Consider the following 15,583-nt stretch of genomic DNA (forward strand, 5'->3'; position numbering starts at 1 on the left):
AGCAGAAGCTGGACGCTGAACCAACCGAGCCACCCAGCCTGAGCTATTTCTGAGGTGAAAGCAGGGATGGCCGTTCCTGCCCTGCCCACCTCCAGGGGGCAGATGTGAGGCTCACGGGTGGGTGCTGGGGCTCCTGCGACACGTCTTTTCCTTCTGCACCCCTCTCCCCACCTCCCCCTCCCGCACCTTTCCTCTCGTCCTCCAGAGGCTGGGGCGTCACCTGCTGGCACTGCGGGGTACTACCGGAAGGCTCACAGGCTGCCTGGTCTCCAACTTGACCTCCCTGCCAGACTCCCTGATTCTCCTCCTGCTCCCTGTGGGGAAGGAAGGCAGCCCTCCAGTACATCGCCACTTAGGGAGCAGAAAGGATGCTAGAACCTAAGGCCTAGGGGCAGAATCATCTGAAGGGGCAGCGCATCGGACCCTTTGTTCAAAGGAGATACAGCAGCCAGGGAAGGAAAGGAAGGTCACTCCGTGAGTCAGTGGTTAAGCATGGACTGGGGCCCACAAGTCCTAACTCCCTATAGGGTGCATTCCCACAGTCTCTATTTACGATCCAGTGCCGGAGGGAGGGCAGCCAGTCCATAGTCAACTCCAACAGCCTCCATACTAGCCCCCTGCTGTCGCCTTTGTTAGCCCATCCTTCACAGTGCACTACAGTGACCTGATCTTATCAGTCCCTGTTTAAAATCGTGCACTGGCCCTCCTGACCTCAAGACAAAACCCACAAGACCCTGAGGCCTGGCCGCTGGCTTCCTCTCCAGGCTCTACCCCGCCATGTCCCCTCTGTGTCTCAACCATTCTTTTATTTCTGTTCAAACACACCAAGTTCTTTTTGGCTTCCAAGTTTTTGCATATGCTGTTCCCTCTACCTAGAACACTGTTCCCACTCTTGTGGTGTGTGTGGCCTCTTAACCTCAGGCTTCAGTTGAAGTATTTCTTTCCCAGAGAAGCCTTAATCTGCCTAGACAAAAGCCCCCACCCTTATTCTTCATCTTTTTCATCACACTGATCACAATATGATATCACTGATTTGTGGTTTCCTTGGTGTTTGCTTGTGAGCCCTATGAGGGTGGGGCCCATAGTAGGTGCTCAATTAATTTCTACTGTATGGATAAATGGTAAGAGGGACAGCAGAGCCTGGGGGTCAGACTCTGCCCGGTTCTTGCTATGTGCCCTCCTGCAGGTTTCGGCCTTCTCTGGGACCCAGTGTGTCCAGTGAGGGGGACATATGTGTCCTCTGAGGGCCCTGTGGTTCTGACGATCCTCGAACCATCCGTGTGTACCGGGGCACACTCTTGACTTCTGGGGCACTGAGACTGAGGTCAGCTGGAGCCTGGGAGAGGCCGAGCGAGGTAGGCAGGGTCCCAAAGCCCTATCTCCAGGGACCCTGTCAGGGTTTGGTGGCTATAGTCTGGCCCAGTGAGGGCAGCACACAGCGTATTGAGTCCTTTAAGTGCATCACAGATTGCGACAGTCTTTCAAATCATTCCCGAGGAATCTAGGGTGGGAGTGTGGCCCAAAGTCCCCCCCTTGGTTCTTCTGCCCAACCAGCCAGCCACTATGTCGAGTGTCCAGGAGGGGAAGAGGCCTTTCCCAATGTACCCCGCTTCTGGCTCCCCAGCTGCAGGTACCAGGATCTACCTGCTCAGTGCATGCAGAGTGGAAGGACACCGAGCTGGGGGTCAGGAGTCCCGCGTTCCAGGACCTTTCTCTCTCAGCTAACCTCGGGCAAGTCTTCTCCACTCTCTGGACCTCGGTGTCCATGCCTGTACTATGGATGCACTCTTAGGACACTTCAGGCCCTGACATCCAAGATGACTGTGCCGATGCCTGTGCTGTGTGTGCTGCTTCCTCACCCCGGGCCTGGGGAGCCTGGGAGGGGGGCAGCGCTGGGAGCGTGGGAGAGCCAGATGCGGTGGCTGCTGGCCCTGCCTGAGTGAGTGCTGAGCTGGCCTACTGGGAATTCTCCCACTCAGGCGCCCTTTCCGGGCCCCTCCTCCCCCTGCCCCACTGAGAGCTGTGGCTTCCGGCTCTGACAAGCGTGGGTGGGGGTCTGGGGAGGGGGGTTCAGTTCAGCCTGGTTCCCTCCTTCAGGGAAGAGCTTGGGCCTGAATCTAGACAAAAAGCATCCCTTCCCGTCCTGGTCTTATGCATTACAAAGCCTTGCTCAGTCAACTTTCCAGCCCTGGCCTCAGTCATCTGGGCTGTAAAATGAGCATTTGGATGGGCTGCCCTGCGGCCCTGGTGATGGACTTCTGCGACGGCGGCTCCCGGAGGAGACGCCGGAGAATCGTTACCTTTAGTGGGGCTTTCTCGCTCTGCTCTAGTCCTTGCATAGACACCTGGTGCGGCACTCATGCAGGCCCCTCAACGACTCTGCGAGGTAGGCACATGTATCCCCATTTTACAGCCGAAAACACTGAGGCTCAGAGAGCTTGGGTAATTTAATTTGCCCAGGGTCACACAGCTAGCAAGTGGTAGAGCTGGGTTGGACCTTCCAGTGTCAGAGCTCAGGCTCTTAATCCTTGAGCGTGACCCTGTGCAGTGGAGGGGGGAGAAGTGCTGAGCCCCAGACCCAGACCTTCCTTCTCCCTCTGTATCCTGCTCACTTCACCTGAGGCAGGATTCCCCTCACTCCATGCTCTGCCTGCCCACTGTGGGCCCAGCCTTTCCACATCAGCGTTGTCCCAGGCTAGACGGGGCTCCCAGCATCTGGGCAGCTGGGAGACTATTCATGGCCGGTCCTGTCCCTGGTGGGGCCGGGGGGCTGTGCTGACCACCCCAGCTTGAAAGTGCTACACCGCTCAAAGGTACTGCCCACTGCCCACCCCTTCAGAGCACACAGGGGAAACTGAGGCCCAGAGAAGGACCGGCTCGGCTCAGGAGCACACAGTGATGGGCTGCAGCTGGAACGAGGGAAACTCAATATTTCCTTAACACTTCCAGACGCTGTACTGAGTCCTTTAAGTGCATTACAAATTGCAACAGTCTTTCAAATCATTCCTCAAATGAGCTCTATTTGCCAGAGGAAGAAACTGAGGCTCAGGAGTTTAAACAACTGGCTCAAGATTGCACAGCTGGGAATTGCAGAAGCTGAGGTCTGAACCCAGTTCTGTCTCTGGCTCTAGAGCCTGCCCTGTCAATCATGACTCTTCTGCCTCAATGGTCCAGCCCTTGGGGAGTGCCCTGTGGTGTTCCGTGTGGCTCTGGTCCCCCAGCCCCATCTCAGCTGAGCGGAGGCACAGCAGCCCTGGTGCCTGCCAAGGGTTAATGGTGGTAGGGGCTAAATGATTCCAGATGGGCCAGCCGGACGGCTGGGCTGGCCGGAAACCGGCCGCCGCCAGCTTCCCGGGGGAGCCACCACCAGCCACCCCCTCCCCTCTGTGCTGCATCTCTGGCCCCCAGCTGTCCCCTTGCTCTGGGGCCCACCAGCCTCCTCTCCCTAGCCAGAGTCCAACCTAAGACACTTGTAAACAGAGCATCCCAACCGCCTTCCAGCACAAGGAGTTCAACCCCGTTATGTACAAATGGGGAAACTGAGGCTCAGAGAGGCAAAGGTATCTCTCCAAGGCCACAAATCAAGTCCATATCTGGGTCTCCTCATTCCCGGACTTGTTGGGGGGGGGTGGAATTAGGGGTTGAAATGCCTCTTTGCTCCCTGAACCCCACCCCCCCAAAACTGTCTGGTCCCAGCAGAGAAGCCAAGGCTTTGGAGGTGAGTGGCCAAGTCAAATGCTCAGAGTTGTAAGGACTCGTAGGGTCTCCAGGCATAAGAAATCCCAGTGTAGGCCTGACCCTGTGGTCTTTGGAGTCCCCCTCTCATCCCCTAGGGCCCCAGTGCTATCAAGCTAGGCCAGGCCCCTCTCTTCGGAGTCTCTCACGGCCTGCACACTATGGCTTAGGACTCATCTGAGAACTCTTCTCCCTCTGTGCGGCCCATCCCAGATGCTCAGATGTTGGGCAATCTCCACTTAGATAAGACCAAGAAATGACCTCAAGATATGCTATTGTGGTTGGCATGAAATCCCAGCTTGGGCAAACACTCCTGCCCCATGAAGAGAGGACCCCAGAAGAAGGGGGTAGACAGAGGTGCAGAGAGTAGGAAGGAAGGAGCCCCGGGCAGAGTCAGACTCTACCTGTGTGACCTGACCCGGGACACCTTTCTTTTCCCCTTTTGGGACTTAGTTTCCCCAATGTATATAGTGTTGGGGCAGAGGATGACTCAACTAAACTCCCTAAACTCTTTAATTTTTATTTTTTTAACTTTTAAGCAATTTTTATGTATTTATTTTGAGAGAGAGAGAGCAAGTGAGCAGGGGAGGAGGGGCAGAGAGAGGAGGAGAGAGAATCCCAAGCAGGCTCCGTGATGACACATGTGGGGCTGGAGTCCACGAACCACGAGATCATGACCTGAGCTGAAATCAAGAGTTGGACGCTCAACTGACTAAGCCACCCAGGCGCCCCCCCCAAAGCCCTTTAAAATGATGTCCTCGGGCATCTAAGAGCCAGGAGTCTGTGACTAGAGACGTCTTGCGGTCTGAGGAAATGAGGGTGGACTAAGTAGGGGGAGCCAGAGATCTAGAGATCCACCCAGGTTTTGGAGGGGCCTTGGCAGACCCTAGTAGGGAAGGGAGGGCAAGAAGCTGGACATGGAACATGAGCAGGTACTCAAAAATACCTGTTGAGTGACTGCATGAGAGGCAGGGAAAGGGATAACAGAGGAAGGAGGCAGGATGGGAGGCCCAGTCTGCACTGCGGTGTGGGTCTTCCATTGGGGTCAGATTGCCTGTGTCTGTTTCACCATGTAACCCAGGAGGCCTGATTCCGCCCCAGTTCTGCCATTGCTGTGTGAGCTCAGGAAGCTCATTTCATTTCTCCGGACTTCCATTTCATCGTCTATAAGGTGGAGAAATAATCCTTTCCTGGTACTCCAGGGGCTGCGAGATGACAAGAAGTGATACATTTGGAACTCTGAGCTGTACTGGGTGACGCCGGGCAGGTCTCTTTGCCTCTGCACCAATTCACACTTGGGTCTTGGGTTTCTTCTTCTGAAAAGTGACTGATCGTAAAAAGCCTCAGTTAGCTACCCCTCTAAATGCGCTCTCAGCGCCCTTGCCCTTCTTTGGGGTACCTGCCTGTACATCCCTGTCTCTCCCACTAGCCTGGGCCACCCCGAAGTCAGAGACTGTGTCTTACTCACTACCGCATTCCCAGCACCCAGCATGGTATCTGGCACATAGTTGGTGCTCAACTTGCTTTTTTTAAAAAAAATATTTATTTATTTTGGGGAGAGCACAAGTAGGGGAGTGGCACAGAGAGGGGGACAGAGGATCCGAAGTGTGCTCTGTGCGCTGACAGGCTGACATCAGCGAGCCCGATATGGGGCTCGAACTCCCCAACCGGGAGATCATGACCTGAGCCGAAGTCGAAGCGGGATACTCAACCCACTGAGCCACCCAGGTGCCCCGTCAACACGCCTTTTCAATAAATGGATGTTGACTGAATCAATCATGTAACTTATCGGAGTTGCCTTTATAGATGGGGAAACTGAGGCACGGAGGGAGGACTCGGTCCCAGGTACCACGGCAAGGCATCAGGCAAGTGGGGCCAGGCCACTTTTTAATAAAAGTGACTCAGCGGTTGGCGTGGGCTGCGGAATTTCTAAACATCCCCTCACATCCTGAGAGAGCAGGCGACGGAGGGAGCAAGCAGAGGGAAACGAGGAAGAAAAACAAGAAACTTGGGGGAAAAGAAAGAGAGGGGGAAGAAACTGAAATTGAAAACAGACACACGCGTCCACCTTCCCCGCCCCCTCGCCCCCCTTCTCCGAGCTGAGCCAATCAGAGGCGGCCCTTCAGCCTTTCCCCCAAAGTGGGGGAGGGGCAGGGAAGCCCACAGTAGTGTGAGCTCCTGGGGCTGCCAGCGCCCGCAGTCCCTGCCCATCCCGTCTGGGACGCAGGATCCCTCTGTGAACAAGTTGGAGGCAGAGAGAAGGAGGACGGCAAGGAGAGAGCTGGCCACCCTCTGACCAGCGGCTGTGCCCCGCAACACCGACGGCCAGACCCAGGGCGGCCCCTCCTGGCAACCCTGCTCCTCCCGCAGGATGCTTTGGGATTGAGGCCACTCCTCATCCCTGCAGCCCCCTACTCCCCTCCGTTCTCCTGAGGCTCCCAGAGACTGCAGCTGTCCTCCCTGCTCTCCTACCCAGCGCTTGCCCCATTTGGGGTCCAGCAAAGTCTCTCTGTTAATGAGAGGCCAGTGAGGAGGACTTCCTGGAGGGGGTGACAGCCCAAAGCTCAGGACTGTGCCCACACCCGCAGGCATCAGCAGCAAGGTAAGTGCTGGGAGAAGGGGGGATTCCCAACCCCTTGTCCTGTCCCCTTGCGCCAGCCTGTGCCTTCTTGGGTAGGTCAAAAAATGGAAAATATTTTTAACAAAACCAGATGGGAGGAGGCCGGGAGGCTGTGGGCCACGTCAGGGCTGGAGGAGCTAGTTCTCTCCTCTCCTGCTCAGGCTGCTTCTGGGGTGGGCGGTCTCAGTCTCCATAGCCCTGCTGCCCCCTGCCTTCATCAAATGAACCCCAGAGGTTTCTGGGTGCCAACGGAGGGCCTCCAAAACGTAGCACTGCCTGACGGGGCTGGGGAGAGCTGGAAGGAGCTTGAGAGGGGCATTGGGAGGTGGCAAGCAGGGTACACGGATAGGGGACCTCAGAGCCATGGCCCCTGTCTCTGGGCCCAAGCCTTGTCCTTAAGAATCCATCTGGCTCCAGGCCAGCCGGCCGCCAGGCAACCTCTTCGGATTTAAATGGATTTGCAAATTTTCCAGATTCCTAAGATGTCCTTCCAAACCCCCAGTGGCTGGGAAAGTGCGAAGGCAAGGGGGCTGTGGCAAGGCTAGCGGTCACGCAGCTGGGGCTGTGGGGCTGGGGGTCTGGGACCGGCCGTCAGATGTGGGGGCCCCTCTGTGAAGAAGGGGGTCAGTCTCTGGGCCCTTCCCTCTGGACTCAGGCAGCTGCTCAGGCCGCCTTGCTGTCTCCCTCTTTCCGGATGCTGCTTTCACTCCATCCTAAAACATGAATCTGATCACGATTCCTTCTTTGATTCTCCCCTATAGAAAGCCCCAACTCCTAATAGTAGCTGTCATTGACACTTAACTGCATGCCAGGACCGCGTGGAGAGCTTTATGAGCATGATCTCACGGAACTCACCAGCAGCTCCAGAGGCAGGGACGGATTTTATGTAGGTTGTACGTGTGAGGTTCACAGCAGCTACAAAACTGTATCACGCTGCTACTAAGTGGCAGAGCTCCGGGAGATAACAGGCTCCCTGCCTCATTTCTCCAAACCTGGGCTTTGTTGTCAGTCAGATCCCAGGGTTCTCAGGAGGAGTAAGCACAATCCTGCCTATGAGAATGCACTTCCTCATCCCCTCCATTTTCTTTCAAGGACCTTGCCTACTTCACCTCTTCCAGGCAGTCTTCCGAGGTTCTTCCAGTCTTCCAAGTGTTTGTCATGCCCTTTTGCCTTGTTGCTTGGCCTTCTCTTCCTGTTTGTGTTCTGTGTTCTGTCCCCAGCATCTGCCGGCGGTCAGTGGAACCGAGAAAACGTGCCGGGGAAGGGAGGAGGGGCTCTGCCGAATACCTCCTGTTCCCAAATGTGAGACCAGAACCAGGCCCCGGCCTTCCCTCCGTGACCTTCCAGAGCATCATGTAGTTCCTCCAGACTGCATTTTTCTATGTCAGACAGGGAGGAGTGTCCCTGCCCGCCTCTGCAATCCCAGAGGGCACAGAGGCCTCTAGTGAGATATCTGAAGTCACACAGTCCTCCCCTGCCTCCATGCAAGACGCCCTAAACCCGCAGTGCTCCAGGATGAGGATCGTGTTGGTCACTGTCAAGGAGGGCTTGCCCTGTGCCAGGCCCAGAGCCTGGGACCTCACCTACCAGGTCTTGGGAATTGGTATTGTTGTTACCCCTATTTTGCAGACAAGGAAACCAAGGCCCAGAGAGGCTATGTGACTTTCCCAGTGTCACACAGTTAATAGAGTTGGTACTTCACCCGTGTCTGCTTGAAAGCAAAGACGTAACCCTTTGCTACCCGGGGAGCCCCAGGTCAGAAGGAAGACAGGCTCCATCCTCCCACATAGGCTGCTCCTGGCTCCGGCACCTTCTGCGGCGGTTAAGTTCAGCTTCAGGCCCCACCTGCTCCCAGGTCCGCCAGGAGCCTGGCCTGGCCCTAAGTGAGGAAGGAGACCATCTGGTCAGCACCTTCCCTTCAGGGGTGATCAGGCAGCCCTCCCTCCTCTGTGGGAAGAAAAGCTGAGACTTGTAATTGCCCACAGATGTGGGACAGCGGAAAGCACCGTAGATTCAGAGTCAGGAGACCTGGCGTTTGTCCTGGCCCAACTCAAGTCCACTGTGTGGCCAACTTCGGGTCCCCATGTCCTTTTTCCGGGCTGTATCCACATCTCGAAGGCAGTGGGCACCATGCGTAAACGACGTCAGGTTTGGGCATCAGATGACTGTGCATCAATCCCTAGTTGGCTCCTGGCTGGCCGGGTGACCCTGTGTCTGATTGGCCATCAGTCCCCTCCTCTGTGAGCAGCAGGGAGGTATGTAGGCCGTGTGAGTATAACATAGGTAAGGCGCTTGCACTTTACAGGGCTGGACCTAATGCCATTGGCTAAGAGAGGGTCGCTGCTCTCTCTGCCTCCTGCACAGGACTTGGCGGTGAAAGCCGTCTGCGATCCACAAAGGGCAATGCCCACAGAAGGGGCTTGGATACCGTGGGGATTCTAAAGGCCCAGTTCCATCTTCCAGGCACAGGCTGGTTCTGAGACCAGCTGCCTTCAGGACTGAAGGAGGGGACTTGTGCCTTGCTTCGGATGGGCTACTGAGTGTGGTGGGGAGGGCGGAAGGAATGAGAGGGTCCCCTAGACTTCCCTGAAATGCCCTTCATGCCCACCTTACTTCTTCATGCATGTTTCAGAACGCTGTAGGCAGTGGGCCCTTGGAATGGGGGGAGATCTTCCTCCACTGCTTTCCGTAGGCCTTCCTGCCCTTCCCACACCCCCCCCCCCCCCCCCCCCCCCGCCCAGGGCAGAGTTCATAGCACCTCAGCTGGGAAGTAGAGTGGGCAGGGTGATATAACAGGGACAGCGATTCCTGAGCGGTTCTGTTGTGCCTCCCATCCATTACTGTGAAGTTCACTGCTGGGTTCCTTGGGGCTTCGAACAGGCCCAGCATTCAGAAAGCACTTAATAAATATTTGCCAAACTAATATAATCATCACAGCAACCTCCAGGCGTGGATAGAAACCCTCTCTGTTTTATACGAGGAACTGCCCAGAGAGGTTAAGTCAGTTGCCCAACGTCCCACAGCTAGGAAGCCATAGAACTGGGATTTGCATCCGGGTGTTTGTGACTCCAGAGCGCAGGATGAGAGGCTGGGTGGGGCACGGGTCACCCCTGGGGATGCAGCACAAACTCCGAGAATGTGCCGCAGCTGCGGAGGCCCCTCAGAGTTCCAGAGGTGGTCATCAGACCCTGGAACACATTCTGTGTGACCGCGGGTGAGTCAGTCCTCCTCTGGGCCTCAGTTTTCCCATCTGTGAGACCAGGAGGCTGAACAAGATGATCTCTGAGCTCCTTCCAGGCCCCAAACAATTCCAGGATTCCAAGCCACGCCAGCCCGGATTGGCAGCCACACAAGCTCTGTTGTGTACTCAGGCATCATGCATATTTAACTTCACAATGAAAGGGGTTTTTCTTACTCTTTCTCCATCCGTTACAGAAAGAGGTCAGGATCGATGACCACTAATGGAAAACTGTAACCTGCAATAAAGAGGGGGAACTTTCTATAGTTAGAGCAGCCTGTTAACGCACTTGGTCTCTCAGGGAGCTCTGAGGGTGTGTGCCTGTGGAGCCCGTTTTCCTGGGATACAGAGGAAGGAGGGTAGGGAGGTGTGCATGTTGGGGTGTGGATGTGTGGATGCTGTGACCCTTTAGGCCCCTTCCAGTGCTGATGTTTCGAATCTCATATGCTCTGATTTCAAGAGGAAGAAGGGCTTTGGCCCAGTGGTGGTTGGAGCAATGATGGGGTCCCGAGGCAAGGGAATGGTGTGGGGACCCACGCCCCACCTCTGGGTGGGCGCGGGTGTGGAATCGACACAGTTGTTGCTTCGAGTGTGAGGGTCTTAAGGCGACTCTCACACTTAAGATCGAAATCTCCCAAGATTTCAGACTCAGAGCCCACAGGCAAAAGGGCTTCCTGAAGCCCCAGGCCCTTGCCCCAGGAACCCCCCTTCCCAGATGCTTTCTGGGGCACCCTGCCCCCAGCCTAGTGCAGGAGGCTGAAAATCAAAGTGTATTTTGCTTTAGCTGCATTAATGCCATCTGCCATCTCTTCTCCTTGCTTCAGATCAGAGCTATTTGATGTCTCAGGTGCCCCAAAACCTTTCATCTGCAGGAGGTACCAGCTTCTCCGCCCGATGATGGAGACGGTTGTACTTTAGGAAGTGGGGGCAGCAGGGCCAGGGAGTCCGTTCTTGAAGGTCAGAGATGAAAAGGACTCTGGGGGTTACCTGGTCCAACTTGCTTATTCTATGGGTGGGAAACTGAGGTCCAGAGAAGGGGACGGATGTAGCTCAAGTCGTACAGATCATCCGTGATAGCACTGAACCCGGGACCACTGAGCTGGGCATGTGCTGTGGCTTCTCCATCCACGTCTGTCATCCAAGGCTCACTCAGCCCCAGTCCTCCCCGGTGTGAGGTCACAGGGCAGCGTTTGGGCTAAAGAGGAAGTGTCATTTCCATGAGGGGTGGGACCCCCCCTCCCCCTCCCCCTCTCCCTCCCCCAGGGTAGTTTTGTGGACCATGGAGCTTTGATCATATCACTTCTCCATTCTGGCCATAAATTCCTTTTATACACACGAAGGGGAGGCCGAGGGAACAGCTCAGTGACCCCAGAAGCTCCATCCCGCTTTGCCCTTAGCCTCTGCCAGGCTTCTGTGGCTGTTTCAAATCCTTGTTGCTGCCCTGGTAGCCTTCCTTCTTGAGAAGTAGAACTGAAAGACTGTGGCCTGCTAGCTTCTCCACTCCTGAGACTGAGCCGAAGTTGGGTGGGTGGGGGGATTCCAGGGTCAATGCACAGGGCAAGGCTCCGCTTTACAAACCTGTCACAGCCCTAGCTCAGGGCACCGGGCTTGAAGGGAAAGGCTCACATCTGACCCAGCAGACCGTGGGCTTCTCCCCTCTTACCTGTATTTGTGCCCTTATAGGTTCCCAGGCTGGGGCCTGTCTGCTGAATGGGTAGTGAAACAGTGATAGATAAATGCATGGAGAGATGAATAAAACAGACGGGCAGCTGGCTGGCTGGACAGTTGGCCTCCCCTTTAGTCCAGGGAGCAGGGATGACCTCATGTGCATTCGCCATGGGCAGTCACAGAGGCCTCCATGCTTCGCGGGGGCCCCACACTTGAAATTGTTAATATTGTAACAAGGGGCCCCACAAATTATATAGCTGGTTCTGCCAGGGGGTTTAGGCAGGGTTTGAGATGGCTTCATGTCCGAAACTGGCGTCTCTGCCTCCACTGTCCCCATTCTAATCCACGCCCTCCCACTGATGCTAACCTGCTCCTGTCATTCCCATCTGAGGAGCCCCTCCTCCCACAGTGCTTGGAGTTGGGCTGTATTGCTGTCCAGCCAGCAGCCAGCCGCCCCCTTCCCCACTACCAATGCCCTGAAAGGTTGGCTTCCTCATGCCTGCAGGGCAAAGCCTAAATCCTCACCCGGAACCCCCAAACTTTCCCAAAGTAACCTCTGCACTCCTTCCCTGCCCATCACCTACCTCTTTGCTAAAGAGCCCTGATTTCTGACCTAGAAGTTTTCTTCCTGCTATTTTCCCAGGTGCCCCGAGATCTCCCATTTCGCATGCAGAGCCGCTGTGGAATGCCTTTCCCTGGCATCACCCACCAAAGAACCCCACTAAACCCTGGAGGCCGAGCTGGAGGCCACCTCCTTCCCACTGAAATAATCACATATTCATAATTGTTGCCATTTACTGAGCACCTATTATGTGACAGGTGCTTTTCGTCATCATCTTACCCCTCCCAGCAATGGAAAAGGAAGTCTCTTCTGTCATTTTCCGGGAGGCTGGGACTCAAGAAAGTGAAAGTCAGAGAGGTCACACAGTTACAAGGTGGTAGAGCCGGCCTGGAACTTGGACCTGGATTAAGTGGCTTCAGAATGGAACTGCTACACCTGGTCCGGCTGGGCTCCATGTGCTTTCCATGCCCTGGGTGGCATCAGGGTCTCCTTTTGCCCTCTCGCCAGCTGGTCCCATTACCACCCAGGAGGGAAAGAGTCCACATCGATTGCCCGTCCCAGCTCCCCAGCTTAGCGAACCCCGAGGTGTTAGGGGACAGCTGAGGCTTGAAGACCAGAAGGGCTGACCCTACAAAGCCATTTGATCCCTTACACTGTGTAGGCATCTATTAAGCATCTACTGTAAAGCCTAATTCTGATTTAGGAATTTGGAGGCTCAGGGCGCCTGGGTGGCTCAGTCAGTTAAGCGTCCGACTTCAGCTCAGGTCATGATCTCGTGGTTCGTGAGTTCGAGCCCCGTGTCAGTGCTGACAGTTTGGAGCCTGGAGCCTGCTTCAATTCTGTGTCTCCCTCACTCTCTCTCTCTTTCTCTCTCTCTCTCTCTGTGTCTCTCTGCCCCTCCCCAACTCTCTCTCTCTCTCAAAAATAAACATTGGGGAAAAAAAACAAAAAGGAATCTAGAGGCCTCTGAAAAACTTAATTAGGTGTGTTTCCTCATTTGTGGGGGAATCAAATGAAGGGATTAAGACAAAGGTCCAGGAAGGAAGTGGTTGGCAGACAGGGGACAGGAGTCATTGTACTTGGGTTGTGGTCCTGGGTGGGCCTTGAAATCCCTGACTATGCTAGGAGACACCCCGCCCCCACCCTGGCTGAGCCTGCTGGCAATGCCAATCACAACAGCAGCTGCCCCTTCCTAAGGAGCCCTTCTGGAAGGGGCTTTCCTACCTTCTCATTTGTCACGTGCAATCCTTGGCTGACGAGCCTGGCCAGGGGGCCTGGGCGAGTGAGCGAGCGAGCGAGTGAGTGAGTGAGTTACTCTCCCGTGAGTGAAGCAGAACGAGGCCACTGACTGGCTGTGTGCCAGGCCCTGTTCTAAGCATTTTCCTTGTATGAACTCATTCAATGGCCTCCACAGCTCGGTGACGAGCCCCGACTTCCAGATGGGAACGCCGAGGCCCAGAGAAGCGGACTAACTGTCTGGGGGAGAAGCGGGGTGCGGGACCGGAGGAAGGGGCGAGAGAGAGAGAGACAGACGCTGAGAAAGGGAGAGGGAAGTGAAATGTGGGAGTTTTCTCCCCTCTGGCTCTGCCGCCCCTGAGGGGAATCTCAATGCCCCACGTTGGCTCCAATTAATGGCAGGGTTGCTCTTCGCTAGCTCCCTCGGCCTGCCTGTGGGCTTGGGCTCTGGGCTGGCGGGGGCAGGCCACGTGCTGGTGGGTCAGGACAAACGGCCTGAGGCCTGCCTGCCCCCTGCCCACTTGGCTCTGAAGACCCATTCTATTTGCGGCCCCCACCCCGGCCCAGGGCTGATCCGGGGCTGGCAGCAGCCCGGGGAACAGAAGGTTTGCTTGTCTCCGACCGCCGCACCCCCCCACCCCCACCGCCTCCCCAGCCTCAGCCTGGGACCCCTCTCAGGGGCTCCTTTGGCTGCCAGGACCTGGGCTCTCTGTTGCCATGGCACCGGCCAGAGATGAAGCTCTGGGGGGTGGGGGGGGGGGTGCAGGGAGGGCAGTGAGGGATGGTGAAGGCCCGGAACTCTGCAGCTGCAGAGGTGCTGGGGCCCCTGCAGGGGCAGGCCTGGACCCTGAGCACAGCGGGCCTGTGGCAGAGCCGGCCACACACCTCGCCTCACTGATACTCGGGACGGGCCTCAAGGCAGTGGCTGTCCTGGCCAGAGCCAGGCTGTCCTCAGCAAGGACTCCTCTCCTCACCCATGCGCTCTCCGGCAGGCTCTGCGGTGAAGTTGCAGGAAGGTTCTGAGCTCTATCCCCAGCTTGACCTTCAAATTACTGGGCGAGCTGGGACTCACCCCCACTCACTCTGCACCTCAGCGAGGGAGGGACAGGGCTCCGACCTCAGGATCCTTCGGTCCTTGGGAGCCTGCATTCTGTACGGACCCCATTAGGGTAAACTCACTGCGGACTGTTCCTCCGTGGACAGACCTGTTTCTGGGTGGGAGACAGGCCAGCTCTCGTGGCAGTTGAGCCTCCAGGTTTGGAGTCAGACAAGCCTGAGTTTGCGTCCCCGCTTTGTGGCTTACTGGCTGTGTCAGCCTGGGTAAGTCACTAGACCTCTCTGAGACTCAGTTTCCTCGTCATGAAACAGAAAGCACGATTATAACCCTCTCTCAGCATTGTTGTGAGGACAGAACAAAACCCCCCATGTTATGAAAAATTCTGACTAGCCGGACCTCTGAGGATCCCGAGCCCTCCAAGAGTGGAATGGGTTATGGATGAGGTGGTGAGACGCTGGTCACTGGGCACCACACAGCCTGTTGGCGGGGGGTGGGGGGGTGGGGGGGACGCAAATAGGGAGTATTTATGGCCCCTTCCAGCCCCCAGGTTGTGGGGCTCTCTGCCTGTCTCCTACCCTGTTTTTCAGCTTCAGGCTCACCCTGCTACAAGGAGGGCCTGCACTGAAAGGCGAGGTCGGGAAGCAGAGGGCGAAAGACCAAGGCGGGTGGCTCATTTGAGGCCATGCTGTGTGCCAGGCAAGGGCTTGTCCTCTTTACCTCCTGCCTTTGAGAGGCTGTCACGTGGGCATTGAGCCTGGGCGCTCTGGGGTCAGTCCGCCCAGGACTGAGCACTGGCTCCCCTGCCGGCAAGCTCTGTGACCTTGGGCAAATGATTTAACCTCTCTGTGCCTTGCTTTTCTCCTCCGTAAAATGGAGAGGCGACACAGAGATCATGGATTCTTCTGAGATCGTTCACATCAACGGCTTAGCCCAGGCATTGGATACAAACGAAATCAGAGGTAGCTATTATTACTCTTGTTACTTTCAGTGCCTTCTAAGCCCTTGTTCCATTCTGTAGGCGCTCTAGGGGGTCCAGATGGGATCCATAGGACTCTGGTCCAGGGGCCCACTGGGCCTGGGTAGAGCCAGGCCATATGGCCCCGGGGGTGGGGGTGGGCAGCCGTGGGGGACAAGCAGGGAGGCCAGAGAGGCGCCGGAGGAGGCAGGAAGTGTTTGCTCGGCAGGCAGGCCGGTGGACAGGAGCATGTAGAAGCCTCCCTCCCTCACTGACCTCCTTCTCAGGCTGGTTCCCAGCCTGTGTGAGGACCCAGGCCCCCTCCCCTGGGCCCCTAGTGGCCGTGAAGCACACACTGAGCGCTTTCCCACGAACTGTTCCAAGTAGCTGGGCCTGCAGTATCCCCCACCCCCAAGCACTAGCACTCTGGCGGGTGAGGGGGTGTGTGGCAGAAGGGGGGGCTGGGGCTGGGGGGGGATCGGTCCGTTCTTTATCAGCCTGGCTCTGATCCA

The sequence above is a fragment of the Panthera tigris genome, chromosome A1 (assembly GCF_018350195.1).
Source record: "Panthera tigris isolate Pti1 chromosome A1, P.tigris_Pti1_mat1.1, whole genome shotgun sequence".
Taxonomy (NCBI): Eukaryota; Metazoa; Chordata; class Mammalia; order Carnivora; family Felidae; genus Panthera; species Panthera tigris.